The following is a 19,894-nucleotide window of genomic DNA, read 5'->3' as shown; positions in this document are numbered from 1 at the left end:
CTTCAGCACTCTGGGCAGAAGTGGTATAGGCGGAAAGGCGTACAACAGACCGCAACTACACTCGTGACGAAAAGCGTCGCCGAGCGAGTGCCGCCTTGGAAATTCCAACGCGCAGAACTGCTGACATTGCGCGTTCTCTTCGGTGGCGAATAGATCTAACCAAGGCTCTCCCCACTGCTGAAAGAGACCTTGCGCCACTTCGGAGTTCAGACGCCATTCGTGATCCATCATGCACCGGCGGCTGAGTTCGTCTGCTCTGGCGTTCAGAGAGCCCGCCAGATGTTGAACCACCAGGGTGACGCCCTGGTGTTCCAGCCATGTCCAGAGGCGCAGAGCCTCCTGACAAAGGGTCCACGACCCCACCCCGCCCTGTTTGTTGCAATACCACATGGCGGTGGTGTTGTCCGTGAACACCTGCACGACACTTCCCCGGACAGAGGGAAGGAAGGCTTTCAGTGCAAGCCGGATCGCTCTCAACTCCAACAGGTTGATGTGGAGACGAGACTCCGCCGGAGACCAGAGGCCTCTGATCTCCGCCTCTCCCATATGGCCACCCCATCCCAGGAGGGACGCATCCGTCACTATGACATGCTCCGGTTGGGGAAGGGAGAGGCTCTTGCCCTTGACCCAATCGCGGTCCGTGAGCCACCACTGCAACTGCTGTGCAGTGCCCTCCGAGATCAAGACATGGTCGGACAGGTTGCCGTGATGCTGGGCCCACTGAAACTTCAGGTCCCACTGCAGAGCCCGCATGCGCCGCCTGGCGTGATGCACTAGTAGGATGCAGGAGGCCATCAGCCCCAGAAGCCGCAACACTAGCCTGACCGAAACCCAGGATAGAGGCCGAAAGATGGGAATCACGGCCTGAATATCCCGGACCCGCTGTTCCGGTGGATAGACCCGGAACTGCGCCGAATCGAGAACCGCTCCGATGAAGAGGAGCATCTGAGAGGGACTCAGGTGTGACTTCGGCACGTTGATGGAAAATCCCAGCAAATGCAGGAGATCCGCCGTAGTCTGGAGGTGGGAGACGACTGCCTGGGGCAAGCCCTCCTTCAACAACCAGTCGTCGAGATAGGGGAAGACTAGAACCCCGGATCTGCGCAGATGAGCTGCGACCACCGCCATCACTTTCGTGAACACCCGAGGGGCACTGGTGAGGCCGAAGGGGAGCACGGTAAACTGAAAGTGCTCTTGACCCACCGTGAACCACAGGTAACGCCGGTGGGCCGGCAGGACGGGTGTAGGAAGGTGGATATCTGACTATGGTTACCCCCAACTTTTTGCCTAGTGTCTAGCTGGTTTTTCGACTTAGTTGGCCTGAGATCCTGCCATTCAGGGTCTCAGGCTGTCTGCTCTCTCTGTAAAATGGACTCCATGTACCCTAGGTACATAACCAATTGGTAAGGATCACCTTATTGGACCCTGTACAGTGTACCCTAGGTACCCAGGGCATAGGTGTACCCTAGGCCTCCCAGGGGCTGCAGCATGTATTATGCCACCCCTGGTCTGGCCTTCCAATCAGACACAACTGGCTGATCACTCAGCTGGGGCAAGGTCGTGTAATCACCCCTTGCTTAGGTGTAGTATTCCTATACCTACCTTATATATAGACACATGTGTACCTATCAGTCACTCCTATGGCAGGCCTTGACAATCCTGGAGGCAGAGTGCTTGGTAACATGTGAGATGGTGCTCTAGCATGAGCTGAGCCTGTCTGCAGCTTTCGGAACCATGTCCTTATAGCTGTTCTATGATATAGCCTACCATATACTCTTAAAGTGCCTTATAATCTTAAACGGTTATGGTAACTATGGTTGGGCTGTATCAAAACATGTCGTGTAAGGTGTCTAACACTTTGGAATAATACCCCCATACCATTTCTGGTGATGAGGATATTATTCCTCCCTTCTAGAGGGAGAGACATGTTAAAATCCTACTTTGCTGTTTATCTCTAACCAAAGCCTCAGCATCACAAAATGGATGCTGCTGCCACAGACACAAGTCTGACCTCCTGCTGCTGGGAGTGATCCCAGCCAGGGAGGCCTGGACAATAGGTTTCCTGCTTGGGGAGGTGCTAGCACCTCCCCAGACAGCCTTTAGTGTATTGGGGCAGGGTGGGCTGAAAGGAATGAGACATGCCTGGGGCACACAAGGTGCTCCTTGCATAGTCCAGTTCAAACCGGCGCTGGGGCACTCCAGCCCCAGCTCTGGCGCGAAACTGGACAAAGGGAAGTGGGTGTAACCACCCCCTCCCAGGTCCCACCCATAAGGCGTGACCTAGCAGGTATCCCAGCCCCCCAGATTAGTATAAGAGTGGGAGTTGGGCCTCAAGACTTTAGATTATCCTGAACCTGCAAAACTGAACAGAAACTCTGGACCTTCGACATTCGACGAAAGAAGAAGACTGAAGAATCTCCCTTGTAGCCAAGGAGTGGCTACCCTGTGCAAACAGGCACCATCAAGTGACTACCCTTTGCTTTGTGAAACGTTCGACGAGGAACCGACTGCAGAGCCCGACCAGAGCCTTGACTTCCAGACTTCTCCGACCCTCATCCACATCTGCAGCAGAGCTGAGATCCGTGGAGGCGACGAGCGACGTGGGACCGGCTACCTGGGAAAAGTGGCTAGTAACTTACAGCGCAGCTTCTGAGGTACCCTCGAAGTTGTGCACCGGGGATTGAGAAGCCCCAACCCCAAGCACCATCTGCACCGAAGACCAGCCCCCCACACTCCACGAGTCCTGCGTGGGGCCCTTCAGCATTTTCCTGCTTGCCGCGTCTGTCCGGTTGCTTGCCCGCTGGCTAGTGGCCTCTGTGACGACGCTCCCTGAAATCTTCTGCGCTGGTTTGGCTCCTCCAGACTGGCTCCCGCTTCTCTGCAAAGAAGAAGCACCCCAGACCTTCCTGGTCTGCACCAGAAGCAAGTCCCTTGTTCTTCGTGGGTTCCGCTTGCCAAGGCTTGGTGAGTCCTAGTCCAACTTCGACGCCGCCGACAGCAAGAGCCTTCGTGGGACAGCTCGCCTCCTGGTCCTGGTCGTCCTCGACGCTTCCTGGTCCTCCTGGCTGCAGCGACAAGCTTCACCTTCACCTGCAACTCTTCACGACATCGCCTGGTTCCTTCCTGGTTCCACGTGGTCACTGGCTAGTGACCTTGACTCTGTCCCCTCTGCTTGCAGGTTTCTTCTCTTCTTGATCCCAGGCTTGGGATCCACCGGACACTCTCTCCTGACTGCCTGTCAGCATCTTTCTTCAGGCATCCATAGGAGTCGACGACGAAAACGACGCATCTTCACCCCTATGCACCCGCAGCCTGTGGGCTAGGTAACTTGGGTACTCCGGTGCTCATCAGGATAGTGACTATCCTAGTGTCTAGTTTTCAAGTCTCAACTTCCTAGCTACTCCGGAAGTGTCCTAAATCTATCTATTTCTAAACTGTAACATTACTATTGACTTTTACGCATTACGCGTGAGTGTTTCCACTCTGCACACGAATCCCGTGGGCCTCCCACTTCCTAACTAACGCTAGTGTAGTGTAGCCCCAGCGATTCCCTAGGCCTAGGCCTATTCTATTTCCGTGACAGTGGTTCTTATACCACTTCTTTAGTATATGGTTTGCGTGGCCCCTAGGGCCTAACTGTATTACTTACCTGTGTGACTTACTGTATGCATTAATAAGACTGTGTTGTACTTACCTCTAAACTCATAAAGAGTGCTGAGGGTTTGCTTAGAATAAATACACTTTATTTTATATATATATCTGTTGTGGTGTCCTTTCATTTGGTATTCAAGGGATTATATATGGTATCACAGCTGGCTTCACATGCCATTCAGAGTTTAGCCTAAGACTGCTCTTGTCCATGCTACCACTAGGATAGCTGGTCTATAAGGTTGACTTTACAACCAATCACCATAAGGGTATTTGGACTGATATAAGGTGTACACTATAACCAGTGACATCATACATCAGGCCAACTTCTCACATTGGTGAGCAGCGGTTGGGATCTGAGCTTGCTGTTGTAATACCATTGTAATCTTGAGATACTAAATTGAAAGATCACACAGATATTGTCTAGGTACATATAACATAGATTATTATACTTAAGTCCTACTGGACTTTGTAGTGGTAGGTTGAAGGGAATAACACACCCTGACTACAACTACTAGAGAGGTTTAGTAGATACAACTAGTGTAGGTAGGTGCACACACCACACCCTCACTAGAATCATGCCCCTGGGTGGAGATCACACTGATGCTCCCTCAGGAGAGGAGAATCCTAGACAGGTTCCCTCTAGGTATGATGCATTCACATTCCAGGAGATGAGACAAGTGTGTACCTCCAGAGGAATAAAACAGGGTGCAAACCCTACCCTTAGACAGCTAGTGGAGCTTCTGGAGGCCTATGATGCTGAAAGAGCTGCCAGGGATGGTGCCATAGCTGTAGATAAGGGTCTACCCACCACAGATGAGTCAGATGGGACTTCAGATGGGGAGGTAGACAGCCAGAGCCAAGTAAGGAGACTTAGCCAGGCTAACTTAAGTTTACATGGGAGTTTGCATGGGGTCCCCCCATACAGACCCACAAGTAGACCTTCACAGAGAAACAGGAAGGACAGATCCCCTTCAGGGGAATCCATCCACTCCCATGTTTCTAGCATCTCTAATGCTTCCTCTCACAGGGGAATGACTTCACCTGAGAGAAAGGAGCATAAAGCCAGAATGAGGGAAGCTAATCTGAGGATTCAGAGGGAAGAAATTGCCCTTGCCAAGGAGAAGCTTGCTCTGGCTAGAGAGCAAAAATTGTGTGGGTCAGAACCCACTGGTGGCAGCAACATTCCTAGAGATAGGGATAGGTCTTATGACCATAGAAACCTAAGCAAGATAGTCCCCCCATATCAGAATGGGGATGACATCCACAAATGGATGACTGCTTTGGAGAGGGCCTGCAAAGTACAGCAGGTACCCCAAAGTCAGTGGGCAGCTATCTTGTGGCTCTCCTTTTCTGACAAAGGTAGAGACAAGCTCCTCACAGTCAGTGATGAGGATGCAAACAATTACAAAGTCCTGAAGAGTGCTCTGATAGATGGGTTTGGCTTAACCACTGAGCAATATAGGTTGTTGTTCAGAGACACCCAGAAGACACAGACACAGGACTGGTCTGATTTTGTGGATTGTGCCACTAAGGCTTTGGAAGGTTGGTTAACTGGCAGCAAGGTGCAGGACTATACAGGATTGTACAACTTGATTATGAGGGAGCAGATCCTTAGTAATTGTCAGAACCAGCTTCTCCATCAACACCTGGTAGACTCAGATTTGACCTCTCCCCAAGAATTGGGAAAGAGGGCAGATAAATGGGTCAGGACCAGGATTAGGCCTAAAAATCAGGGTGGTGACCAAAAGAAAGATACCACCAAGCCTCAAGAGAAGGGTGGGGATAAAACAAAAGAGAAATCTTCCTCAGGGCCCCAAAACTCCACACAGGGTGGTGGGTCCCAAGCTCCCTCCTCTACCACAGTTAAAAAGCCTTACTGCCATGTGTGTAAAACACCTGGGCATTGGAAAACTGACAGCAGTTGTCCACAGGCTAAAAACAAAACTGTTCCTCCAACTACTCCTGTCACACCACCTATTACTGTCAGCAGTAATCCCCCAGGTGGTGGGAGTGCCCCCAAAAATTTGGTTGGGTTTTCTTGGGGAACACAGGGGGACTCTGGCTTAGCCAATTCCCCTACAGCAGCTACTCTTGTCTGTGATGGTGGCATGGGGTTTGCCAACTTCACTGCCTGTCCCAACACTTTGGGCAGGTACAGACAGGAACCCTACATCAATGGTAGAAAAGCTGAGGCCTACAGAGACACTGGAGCTAGCATCACTATGGTGGCCCATAGGCTAGTTCCCTCTGAGCAGCTTTTGCCTGGTTTCTCATACCAGGTAACTAACATTGATGGCAAACAGAACAGTCATCCCATGGCAGAGGTATGTCTCAGCTGGGGAGGTGTCACTGGCCCTAAAAGGGTGGCAGTGTCTCCAACCTTGCCTGTGGACTGCTTGCTGGGGAATGACTTAGAACTCTCAGCTTGGGCTGGAGTTGAACAAGACACCCATTCTAAAATGGTAGGCCTTTCCAAAAAGGGTAGTGGGGTTGTGCCAGTCACAACCCCTGTCCAAGTAGCTTTCCTCCCTGAAAAGGTTGGAAGGGCAGTGGTAGCCACAGCCCAGGCACAGACAGACTTCCCTGTAGAAATTGGCAGAGCTGTGACAGTCACAGCTCAAACACAAACTGAGTGCCTTCCTGAAAAGGTTGGCAAGGCTGTAATGGTCTCAGCCCACACTCAGACTGATATAGGTGTAGTGAAGCCTGAAACTATGGATCACTCCACACAAACAGAGAGTAGTGGGGAGGAAGAAAAGTCTCCCTCTCCCCAGACATTAGGAAAAGGTCAGCCTCCTCAGGGATCTGACCTCACCTCTTGTGAAGGAACTGCCCCAGAGGTAGCCAGGCCTGGCCTGGCAGAGCCTCTGATGTCAGTGGCCCCTTCCAAGGTGGGACCCAGTCTGGTGCAGGTAGCCTGCCTCTCTCTACCCTGCCTCAGTCAGCCCAGGGCTGCAGAGGTCAGGGAGGCCAGTGGACCCCAAGAGGGCCCCTGTCCACAAGAACCCCCCCATCAAAAGAATGAGGATTGCCTGGCTAGTAGCCCTAGCCAGGTGATGGGTAAAAACATTCCTGAGGGATCCCCTTCACAGGTAGTTAGGGACCTCCCCCAGAGGGATTCTGTTGGGCACAGGCAAACCTGGGACCTTAGGGCCCCAAACCTGACCTGTCCCTCCAGTAAGCCCACAAAAGGGACCCAGCCTCCAGCTTTAGGTAGCCAGAGGCTGACCCTGAGAGCACAGTGCAACTCAGTTAGAGAAAGAAAGGCATCCATGGTGGAGGATGATTGGAGGAAGCTGAGGCCTCACTTTGGGGACACTCACTTCAGTACTCCATCTCAACACCAGCCTTTTACTTTGCAAAGACACACCAAAGGTAGAGATTCCCTATGGTGGAGACCCTATGATATCTTTAGGATGAGGGATTGCTTAGTGGACCATGAGACAGGGGGTAACCATGCCAGTGCTGGTTCTTCCTTATATGGCCACTCAGGCAATAGAGGCTTGCCTTGTCAAGGCCAGCCTTATCGCCTTTCGTTTGGGGGGGGGTTGTGTAGGAAGGTGGATATCTGACTATGGTTACCCCCAACTTTTTGCCTAGTGTCTAGCTGGTTTTTCGACTTAGTTGGCCTGAGATCCTGCCATTCAGGGTCTCAGGCTGTCTGCTCTCTCTGTAAAATGGACTCCATGTACCCTAGGTACATAACCAATTGGTAAGGATCACCTTATTGGACCCTGTACAGTGTACCCTAGGTACCCAGGGCATAGGTGTACCCTAGGCCTCCCAGGGGCTGCAGCATGTATTATGCCACCCCTGGTCTGGCCTTCCAATCAGACACAACTGGCTGATCACTCAGCTGGGGCAAGGTCGTGTAATCACCCCTTGCTTAGGTGTAGTATTCCTATACCTACCTTATATATAGACACATGTGTACCTATCAGTCACTCCTATGGCAGGCCTTGACAATCCTGGAGGCAGAGTGCTTGGTAACATGTGAGATGGTGCTCTAGCATGAGCTGAGCCTGTCTGCAGCTTTCGGAACCATGTCCTTATAGCTGTTCTATGATATAGCCTACCATATACTCTTAAAGTGCCTTATAATCTTAAACGGTTATGGTAACTATGGTTGGGCTGTATCAAAACATGTCGTGTAAGGTGTCTAACACTTTGGAATAATACCCCCATACCATTTCTGGTGATGAGGATATTATTCCTCCCTTCTAGAGGGAGAGACATGTGTTAAAATCCTACTTTGCTGTTTATCTCTAACCAAAGCCTCAGCATCACAAAATGGATGCTGCTGCCACAGACACAAGTCTGACCTCCTGCTGCTGGGAGTGATCCCAGCCAGGGAGGCCTGGACAATAGGTTTCCTGCTTGGGGAGGTGCTAGCACCTCCCCAGACAGCCTTTAGTGTATTGGGGCAGGGTGGGCTGAAAGGAATGAGACATGCCTGGGGCACACAAGGTGCTCCTTGCATAGTCCAGTTCAAACCGGCGCTGGGGCACTCCAGCCCCAGCTCTGGCGCGAAACTGGACAAAGGGAAGTGGGTGTAACCACCCCCTCCCAGGTCCCACCCATAAGGCGTGACCTAGCAGGTATCCCAGCCCCCCAGATTAGTATAAGAGTGGGAGTTGGGCCTCAAGACTTTAGATTATCCTGAACCTGCAAAACTGAACAGAAACTCTGGACCTTCGACATTCGACGAAAGAAGAAGACTGAAGAATCTCCCTTGTAGCCAAGGAGTGGCTACCCTGTGCAAACAGGCACCATCAAGTGACTACCCTTTGCTTTGTGAAACGTTCGACGAGGAACCGACTGCAGAGCCCGACCAGAGCCTTGACTTCCAGACTTCTCCGACCCTCATCCACATCTGCAGCAGAGCTGAGATCCGTGGAGGCGACGAGCGACGTGGGACCGGCTACCTGGGAAAAGTGGCTAGTAACTTACAGCGCAGCATCTGAGGTACCCTCGAAGTTGTGCACCGGGGATTGAGAAGCCCCAACCCCAAGCACCATCTGCACCGAAGACCAGCCCCCCACACTCCACGAGTCCTGCGTGGGGCCCTTCAGCATTTTCCTGCTTGCCGCGTCTGTCCGGTTGCTTGCCCGCTGGCTAGTGGCCTCTGTGACGACGCTCCCTGAAATCTTCTGCGCTGGTTTGGCTCCTCCAGACTGGCTCCCGCTTCTCTGCAAAGAAGAAGCACCCCAGACCTTCCTGGTCTGCACCAGAAGCAAGTCCCTTGTTCTTCGTGGGTTCCGCTTGCCAAGGCTTGGTGAGTCCTAGTCCAACTTCGACGCCGCCGACAGCAAGAGCCTTCGTGGGACAGCTCGCCTCCTGGTCCTGGTCGTCCTCGACGCTTCCTGGTCCTCCTGGCTGCAGCGACAAGCTTCACCTTCACCTGCAACTCTTCACGACATCGCCTGGTTCCTTCCTGGTTCCACGTGGTCACTGGCTAGTGACCTTGACTCTGTCCCCTCTGCTTGCAGGTTTCTTCTCTTCTTGATCCCAGGCTTGGGATCCACCGGACACTCTCTCCTGACTGCCTGTCAGCATCTTTCTTCAGGCATCCATAGGAGTCGATGACGAAAACGACGCATCTTCACCCCTATGCACCCGCAGCCTGTGGGCTAGGTAACTTGGGTACTCCGGTGCTCATCAGGATAGTGACTATCCTAGTGTCTAGTTTTCAAGTCTCAACTTCCTAGCTACTCCGGAAGTGTCCTAAATCTATCTATTTCTAAACTGTAACATTACTATTGACTTTTACGCATTACGCGTGAGTGTTTCCACTCTGCACACGAATCCCGTGGGCCTCCCACTTCCTAACTAACGCTAGTGTAGTGTAGCCCCAGCGATTCCCTAGGCCTAGGCCTATTCTATTTCCGTGACAGTGGTTCTTATACCACTTCTTTAGTATATGGTTTGCGTGGCCCCTAGGGCCTAACTGTATTACTTACCTGTGTGACTTACTGTATGCATTAATAAGACTGTGTTGTACTTACCTCTAAACTCATAAAGAGTGCTGAGGGTTTGCTTAGAATAAATACACTTTATTTTATATATATATCTGTTGTGGTGTCCTTTCATTTGGTATTCAAGGGATTATATATGGTATCACAGCTGGCTTCACATGCCATTCAGAGTTTAGCCTAAGACTGCTCTTGTCCATGCTACCACTAGGATAGCTGGTCTATAAGGTTGACTTTACAACCAATCACCATAAGGGTATTTGGACTGATATAAGGTGTACACTATAACCAGTGACATCATACATCAGGCCAACTTCTCACAACGGGGATGTGGAAATATGCGTCCTGCAAGTCCAACGCCACCATCCAGTCTCCAGGGTCTAGGGCAGCTAGAACCTGAGCCAAAGTTAACATCTTGAACCTCTCCTGCCGGAGGAAGGCATTGACGTTCCGGGAACCAGAAAGTAGTGGGAATAACAACCACGACCTACTATTGGGCTCGGAACGCGCTCGACGGCCCCCTTGGCCAAGAGGGACGAAACTTCCTTGTGGAGAAGATTCAAATGATCCCCCGAGATACGGTGGTGCTGCGGTGGCATGGCTGGAGGGGTCGTCTCGAAGGAGAGGGAGTAGCCCCTTCGGACGATTTGCAGCACCCACCTGTCCGATGTGATGGACCGCCAGTGGAGCAGGTGATGGTGAACTCTGCCGCCCACTGGCGTGGAATGGGCCTGAAAGCTCGGACTAGGAAGGCTTTGAGGCGGATGCTGCCGGGGTGGATGTGGGCTGACAGCGTCGTCCTCCAGAACCGCCTCGGCAGAAATCACGTCCGCGACCGCGCGCAGGTTGGTTCTGCGGCTGGTGGCTAGGCGCACGTGAGGAGGCACCCCTTCCTTGGCCACGAAAGGGGCGAAATGCGGAAGTTTGCGACCGCGGGGCCGAGAGGCCCAAGGACTTGGCCGTAGCCCGGGAGTCCTTAAAGTGATTCAGCGCACTGTCCGCTTTCTCACCGAAAAGGCGAGTGCCATCAAAGGGCATGTCTATGAGGGTGCTCTGGACATCGCCCGAAAAGGACGTGGACCGCAGCCAGGCGTGACGTCTAAGCGCCACTGAGGTAGAAATCGCCCTACCCAGCGAGTCCGTAGTGTCAAGCCCACATCGGATAGCATGTCGCGCTGCATCCCTCCCATCGGCCAGAGCCTGGGTAAGTCGTGTCTGGACCTCCTCCAGACACAGGGGCAGCACGTCCTCCACCGTATCCCACAGAGAGTGGGAATAATGGTCCAAGAGACAGGCGGTGTTCAAAGACCGCAGACCCAAACTAAGGGAGGGGAACAGCTTTTTGCCGAACTGTTCCAGTCTCTTGGAATCCCGGTCCGGCGGAGCGGTCGGGAAGGAGGATTGGGAGGTAGAGGCCTGGATAAGCAGGCTCTCGGGGGTAGGGTGTTGGGACAGAAAACTGGGGTCGCCCGGAGCAGGGCGGTGGCGCCTGGCGACGTTCCTGTCCACAGGAGGAACTGTGGAGGGCTTGGACCAGGTGCCCTGCAGAACGTCAGTGAGGGCCTCATTGAATGGCAGCAGAGGCTCAGTGGAGCTTGCTGCAGACTGAAGCACCTCAGTGAGGACGTTAGTCCTCACAGCCACGGCAGGTAGCTCGAGCCCAAGGGCTGCGGCCGCCTTGCGCAGCACCACAGAGAAAGCAGCACCCTCCTCCGAAGCCACAGTCGGAGGAGAGATGAATCCAGTGTCTGGAGAGGTATCCAGACCACTGGCCTCCCCCAGTTCATCTGCCCAGTCCTGTGACAGTTGAGCCTGAGCGGCCATGGGATCCTCGGATCCCTCCCATTCACCCCCATCATCCGATTCCTGGTATGCAGGAGGAAGGATCGGAGCCGGGCGATAGACAAAATGTGTCTCCAGCGGCGCCGAACGCGGCGTCCATCAACGCCGTAACGGCGCCGGGCCCGGAGCGGGGCTGAACTGGGGCTCGACGCCGAGCGGAGTCGGCGTCGGAGGTGGTACCGGTGTCAACGCCGGCGGAGGAGGCGTGACGAGGTCGACCGGCATCGGTGGGGACTCGGGAACGGGTCCCTCGGGCGCTTGCGGCATCGAGGCCGGAGCCGCCGGCAGGCAAGGTTGCCCAGTCGGATCCGCGGGGCCCGAAGGCGCACCAGCGGGCGTCTACGGCGGAGCCAGGTTCCTCATGGCCGAGAGGAAGGCACTGACTTCCGCCGGCGTCGCGTCAGTCCCAGGGACCGGCGGGTATGGGGACTGGAGCCGCGGGGTGGAACCACCCTGACCCTCGGCCGAGTCGCGCGACCGGCAAGGGGAGTCCGAAGAGCGGTGTCGCCTCTTGGACTTCTTGGAGTGCTTCGACTTACCTGAAGACTTGGAGCCAGACGATCGATGATGACGTCAGCTGCGGCTCCGCGACCGATCCTTGGACCTCCTCCTGGACCGGGATCGAGAGGGGCGCGGAGTCGAGTGGCGAAGCTCGAGAAGCTTACGGGACCGCTCCCGTCTAGCCTTCGAGGTCAGGGCCTTGCAGTCCGAACACGACGCCGCGTCGTGGTCGAGGCCCAAGCAGTAAAGGCACCGGCGGTGATGGTCCGTAACCGACATCAAGCGGTTGCAGTCAGCACAGGCTTTAAAACCAGGCATCCTACCGGCACCGGAGTCGAGACAAGATCAAAAAGGATCGAAAAAAGTTAGTCAAAAAGTGACTAAAGGGGTAGCTCTCCCGGATCTGCGCTTACTGGCGCGGAAGAAAGAAGAACTGACGTCAGCGCGCGAGGGCGGCGTCTAAGTACTCCGACGACGTCATTCCGGCGCACAACGCCGACGACGGACGCGGAGCCGCAGACGACGCCTAGCGACGCGCAAGGGGTATTGCTGACGAAAAATCTTCCGGATCCAGTCTGACGCCTGGGGATATTCTAAGGTGAGGAATCTAACTAACGTGTTTTTTTCAGATTGTCTGTGACAGTTCTTTATAATAACCTGCAGGGTTCTGACGAGGATCTGGTAGAGTCTGCTTAAGGGCCAAAACTTCAGATCTTTTCCATGGTACATGTACCCATATACGCTGGAAGTGAGCAGGAATAAGAGGATTAGCACCTGCTGCTGGAACCTCTTCTTTCCATACTGGAGGAACCTCTCTCATAGGATAATTTTTCGACGTCAGTCTAACCGACGGATCAGAATCAAGAAAAATCTGAGAGAACAATAAGGTTCTATAAGAGATGAGTGTTCTTACAGCTTTCTCAACCTTGGAACCTACAATAAGTCCTTTTTCAAAATCAGTTTGGACATCTAATAAATCTTGTGAGATCGGACTCGAACTCACATCTTCCCATTCTTTAATGAGAATGTTGCACATTACATTAAAAACATACCTTTGTGTAGGTGCATTCCATTGCAAAAAGGTAGACATAATATCAGACACACTATATTGTGGACCCTTCTTGATCCATCTTCGTGCAAGAGAATCTAGCTTCTCTCGTTCCTCGGAATCTGGGAACTGACTACGTGATTGTCTTCGAGCAAAAGCCGGAGACGCATTAAGAGCTCCAAAGCAAGGAGATAAAATACTGGTGACTGAATCTGTGAGACGCTTACGCATAGATAGTGAATTAGACATCAGAACTGGAGACAGAATATTAGGAGAATTATCAAGAGAAGAACTAGAAATTACAGGAGGAGCAGAAGGCAAAGGAGATGATGGCTGAGAAACTGGTAATACCGGCAAGGGCGGTAGTACTGGAGGAGGCAGATGCTGAAGAGCCGGAACCGGCGGAGGTACTACCAGCAACTGAGCAGGCTGTAACGGCTGAGGCACATTAGCATTTTGCGCATAGGGCGGAGGCAACCTCAATAAATGAGACATTAGGGGATCTTCTTCTATATCTTTCTTGTTATCAGAAGGAGAAACAGGCAACACCGGATAACATTTATCTATCGCCATACGATGTTGTCTTTCTGAGATTTCAGTCGCACTGTCAATTTCATCATTTTTGAACTGTTGGGCAGCCTGTATAATCGTCATACCCTGTGCTTTCCTATCTCGTTTTGCTTGTTTAATTTCTTTCTGTTTGGCTTCCTTACGCCAAAGGCGAAGAGAGTCAAACATTGCCGGCCGGGCTTTTCTTTTGAATAAAACTGTTTCTAAATTATCTAGCACATCGGAATCAAAACTACAGTTTTCTGGCCATTTAAGAACACCATCTTTCTTCGTGTATCGAGTCCATGTCTCGTTAAAGGCAATGGGGCCGATACCGTGTTTCGAGTAGAGCTCATATGTGGGAGTTCCAACCGAAGGAATCGGACAAGAGTCCTCAAGTCGGGAGTCCCTATTACAACCAAGACAACAAATTCTTCCAAACTTAGTCAGACCAGACATTTCACAATGACTCTGGACTGTTCACAAACTTCAACGGAGTAAAACTCAGTTTTACGCAGCACAAATGCACTTACCCTCGGCTTTAGTCTTTGCAAAAACTAAATCTAAGATACCTAAGGACATCAAACAAAGAACCAAGATTTGTGGGCGCGACCCACGAAAATACTTAACTTAATTAAGGACGTCTTCTTCCACCAACAGAGGCCCGTCTATCGTCTCGCTTTACCATACATCACCAAAGGAATGGGCCCAAGCAGGGCAGCAGTCAGGGTAGCGGTCGCCAGTAGCCGTCAGGAAGGAGTAACCGCGCTGCAAAAGACCTTCGGACCACTTTCAACATACAGGGGTCGCTTAGTGTGGCTCGCGAACCCTCTGGAATTTTCTTGCGAGGTTCCTCACGACCTTCGAGCAGAACCGGTACCACTGAAGCCGCCCCACCTTGGGCGCCAATTGAAGAACCAGAACCTTTTGGACCTGGCGGCGCAGGGTACGCCCTCCGTCTCCTGGGTTCACCTGCTTGGATACACAGAGACACGGGACACTCTGTCGGCGTTAGAAGATTGGATTTATTTAGCTGCAGCTAGTACAGTTATCCTAGAAGTACACAAAGTAGGTTCTCAGGAGACTGCCACTTCATTCTGTGGCGCATCAGATTAAATACTATACAATATAGAATTATTAACAGAACACATGCCCCAAGCAAAGAAGAAAAGAGCCAATAGGGTAAGTGGAAAACAAAGCGGAACCAGTAAGAAGGGTTCGAAAACAGAAAGATCAGATGACTCGAAGAGTCCTCTCCTCCAACTATGTTTGTCATCCCACCCCCAAACTTAATTTATTAACAGATTACAACTGACTTGCAGGTGGTGAGATACGTTTGTGTGTATTGGAGGACGGGCATGACACAAGAGAATGCTAGCAGGAGACAGTGAAGGCCAGTCGATGAGATATGATCGGGAAAGAATAGTGTGAGCCTACAGATAGTTGAAACAGGGATTAGAAAAGCCAGACACGGATTAGTGTACTCGGCTAGTCCAAACACCAGCCTCGCAAACAAGGCAGAGGACGTATTTTGACACCAAGCTATGGGAAAAGCAGAAAAGACTTCGTTCGCCGTGCTGCCTGAGTGGTGGCAACACAAAATGGCGGCGGGTTACAAAATGACGGGTCGATTCGATCGTGATCGGAAATCGAAGTTCCTCAGAGGGATAATATCCTCATCACCAGAAATGGGATGGGGGTATTATTCCAAAGTGTTAGACACCTTACACAACATGTTTTGATAAAGCCAAACCATAGTTACCATAACCGTTTAAGATTATAAGGCACTTTAAGAGTATATGGTAGGCTATATCATAGAACAGCTATAAGGACATGGTTCCGAAAGCTGCAGACAGGCTCATCTCATGCTAGAGCACCATCTCACATGTTACCAAGCACTCTGCTTCCAGGATTGTTAAGGCCTGCCATAGGAGTGGCTGATAGGTACACATGTGTCTATATATAAGGTAGGTATAGGAATACTACACCTAAGCAAGGGGTGATTACACGACCTTGCCCCAGCTGAGTGATCAGCCAGTTGTGTCATAATGGAAGGCCAAGCCAGGGGTGGCATAATACATGCTGCAGCCCCTGGTAGGCCTAGGGTACACCTATGCCCTGGGTACCTAAGGTACACTGTACAGGGGCCAATAAGGTGATCCTAGCCAAATGGGTTATGCACCTAAAGTACATAGTATTAATTTAGAGAGAGAACAGCAGGGCTGTGGGTCTGATTAGAAGGCCCACAGCCACATCTAAGTCGAAAACCAGTAAAGCAAAAAGCAAAAAGTGGGGGTGAACATAGAAAGCAGACCCTACTCTCCTACACTCACCTTTTGTATTGAATCCCACAGCAGTACTGCTCCCAGAGGGGGGTGTCCACCTACTCATACCAAAAAATATTGCAGCACAGAACTTGCAAAAAGGCCGTCCCTCCTAACCTCCGAATCCAAGCAGTAAATCTTCGCTAAGGTGTGGAGGGAGGCCCAAGTTGGCACCTTGCAGATGTCCACAACAGGAACACCTCTAGCCAAAGCAGAAGAAGATGACTTAGCTCTGGTGGAATGAGCTCTTATACCTTCAGACGGCTCCTTCTTGGCCAGGGCGTAGCTGATCTTGATACACAAGATGATCCACCTGGAGAGTGTTTGCTTGTGGACAGCTTTGCCTTTCATTCGCCCAATGTAGCCTACAAAGAGCTGGTCATCCAGCCATAGGTCCCTGCTTCTGTCCAGATAAAAGCTGACAGCCCTCTTAGGATCCAGGTGGTGAAGTCTCCTTGGAAGGGCGAGGGGGAGGATAGAAGGTAGGTAAGGTAATAGACTGCCCTAGATGGAAAGGAGTGACCACCTTAGGCCGGAAAGCAGCCCTGGTCCTGAGAACCATCTTTTCTGCATAAATGGTTAAAAATGGAGGTTCAGAACTAAGAGCCCAAAGCTCACTTACCCTCTTGGCTGAGGTAAAAGTGATCAGAAAGACCATCGAAAGAAAGAAGTCTCAACGGACAACAATGAAGAGGCTCAAAAGGAGACCACATCAGGAAAGTAAGTACTAGATTAAAATCCCACTGAAGCATAATGAAGGGAGTGGGAGGAAACCTATTGGTGAGGCCTTTAATGAGCCTCATAACAACGGGGGACCTAAATAAAGATGCCTGGTCTGGCAAACAGAGGAAAGCTGACAAGTAACCCTTTACTGTAGCAACAGCACAACCCTGCTGAGCCAAGGAAAGAGAGAAACCAAGCACATCAGAAAAATGGGCCTTCAAAGGATCAATGGACCTCTCTCCACACCATTTCACAAATTTGGACCACCTAGAGCAGAACATCCGTCGGTGCTTCATTGAACTGCAGCAGAGGCTCCGAGGAGCTTACTGGCGGTTGAAGCACTTCTGTGAGGAGATTAGTCCTCACGGCCACAGCAGGGAGCTCCAGCCCGAGGACTTCGGCCGCCTTGCGCAGCACCACAGAATATGTAGCACCCTCCTCCGTAGCCACGGAGGTAGGAGAGATGAAGCCAGTGTCAGGGGAGGTGTCAAGACCACTGCCATCCCCCAGTTCTTCTGCCCAGTCCTGAGATAACTGGCACTGCTGTGCCTGAGGGTCCTCAGACCCCTCCCAGTCATCCCCGTCATCTGACTCCTGGTATACAGGTGGAAGGGTCAGAGCCGGGCGGAAGATGAACCTGTCATCCATCGCGCCGGATACGGCACCGGGCGGTGCCGCTCCGATGCCGGACCCGGACTAAACCTGGGGATGGCGTCGTCCGAAGGCGGCCCTAGGGGTGGCACCGGAGGGGTCGGCGCCGGCGGAGGGGTCGTAAGGTTGACCGGCGTCGACCGGGATCCAGGCCTGGATCTCGCGGGGGCCTGCGGCGTCGGGACCGGAGTCGACAACAGCACCGCTAGGCCTCCCAGTCGAACCTGCGGGGCCCCGCGGAGTCACGTCAGACCCAGGGACCGGAGGGTATGGGGTCGGACGCGACTCCTGCGGCTCCGACGGAGCTGCGCGGGTGGTGCCACCCGAACCCTCTGCCAAGTCCCGCGACCGGCGAGGGGAGTCAGAAGAGCGATGTCGCCTCTTCGACTTCTTTTTACTGTCCTCCGACTTACCGGAATGCGAGGACTTCGACCCCGACGAGCGGTGATGGCTGCGGCTCTGCGACTGGTCCCTCGACCTCCTCCTCGATCGGGACCTTGAGAGGCGCGGAGCCGACTGCCGGATCTTGAGCAGCTTGCGGGACCGCTCCCGCCTAGCCTTCAAGGTCAAGGCCCGGCAGTCGAAGCACGACTCAGCATCATGGTCGGCCCCAAGGCAATAGAGACGCCAGCGGTGGTGATCCGTGACCGACATCAGTTGGTGACAGGCGTCACATGGTTTGAATCCAGGCATCCCTACCGGCACCAGAGTCGAGGTCGACAAGAAATGGAACCAAAAGAGTTCAAAAAGTTTAGTCAAAAAGTGACTAAAAGGGTATGCTCTTCCCGGATCGGTGCTTACTGGCTCAGAAAAAAGAAGAACTGACTTCAGTGAGCGAGGGCGGCATCTAAGTACTCCGACAACGTCATCCTGGTGATCACGACGCCGACGACGGACGCGGAGCCGCAGACGACGCCTAGCGACGCACAAGGGTATTGCTGACAAAAAATCTTTCCAGATCCAACCTGACGCCTGGGGATATTCTAAGGTGAGGAATCTAACAAATGTGTTTCTTTCAAATAGATTTGATGGAGTGTCTCTTGGATGATAAAATAACATCCATCACATCCGGTGGGAAAGAGAAAGAATTCAGATTGCCCCATTCAATCTCCAGGCATGAAGGTGCAGGCTCTGGAGGTGGGTGTGTAGAACCTGCCCCTGCGACTGCGAGAGGAGATCTGCCCTCAGAGGGAGACGGAGTGGAGGGTGCAATGAAAGGAAAAGTAGATCTGTGTACCACACCCTTCTTGGCCAATCTGGGGCGATCAATATAACTTGGGCCCGGTCTTGGTGAATCCTCCTCAGAACCCGAGTAATCAAGGGTATGGGAGGAAACACGTAAAGGAGCTGCAAACCCCATTCCAACTGAAACACGTCGCCCAATGCTCCCTGCATCGGAAACTGGAGACAGCAGAACGATGTGCAGTGTGCGTTCTCTTGAGTGGCGAAAAGGTCCAACCGAGGGAATCCCCACTTCAGGAAGATATGATAGACTACCGGATGAAGTCTCCACTCGTGGTCGACCAAGAAATGCCGACTGAGACTGTCCGCACACATATTTAGCACTCTGGCCAGATGATTTGCAAATACACAAATCTGATGGTCCTGAGCCCAAGACCAGAGTCGCAGAGCCTCTCTGCAGAGACGATATGACCCTACACCTTTCTGTTTGTTTATGTACCATATCGCGGTAATGTTGTCCTTCAGGACCTGAACCGACTGACCGCGAAGGGAGGGAAGAAAAGCCTTGAGAGCCAAACGTATCGCCCGCAATTCTAGAAGGTTGATGGGAAGCAACCTTTTCTCCGGATACCAAACACCTTTGATCTCTAGATCCCCCAGATGAGCACCCCACCTTGGAGTGGAAGCATCCATGATCACTGTGTCCACCGGTGGAGGAAGTTGAAAGGGTTTTCCCTGCGACAGATTGCCCTCCACACTCCACCAAGACAGATCTGCTGCAGTGTCTCTGGAGATCCTGATCATCTCCCTGAGATCTCCGTTGTGCTGATACCACTTCCTGCGGAGTGCCCTCATGTGCCTGCGTGCATGATTGACCAACAGTATGCAGGAAGCGAACAGACCGATTCAGACCACATTCATCGAAGAGCACAACATCCTCGACTCCTCCCAATCCGGCTTCAGAAAAAAACACAGCATGGAAACCGCCATCCTTGCTGCAACAGATGACAGCCGCACCCTACTGGACAAAGGAGAAACAGTAGCCCTCATCCTCTTCGACCTCTCAGCAGCATTCGACACAGTCTCCCACAACACCCTAATATGCAAACTCCACGACACAGGGATCCAGGACAAAGCCCCCGACTGGAACCTCTCCTTCCTCTCTGGCAGAACGCAGCGGGTCAGACTCCCCCCTTTCCTCTCGGACCCTACTCCAACCACCTGCGAAATCCCTCAGGGGTCCTCCCTCAGCCCCACACTCTTCAACGTCTACATGGTTCCACTCGCCCCCATCGTCAGAACCTTTGGACTCAACATTGTGTCATACGCAGACAACACCCAACTTATCCTCTCCCTATCCAACAAACCCAACACCGTCAGACACAACTTTCGAGAAGGCATGGAAGCCTTCGCCAAATGGATGAAAAACAGCTGCCTACAACTAAACAACA

The sequence above is a fragment of the Triturus cristatus genome, chromosome 8, assembly GCF_964204655.1.
Source record: "Triturus cristatus chromosome 8, aTriCri1.1, whole genome shotgun sequence".
NCBI classification, from domain to species: domain Eukaryota; kingdom Metazoa; phylum Chordata; class Amphibia; order Caudata; family Salamandridae; genus Triturus; species Triturus cristatus.
The sequence above is the reverse complement of the archived record's forward strand: the minus strand, read 5'-3'. Positions refer to the sequence as shown.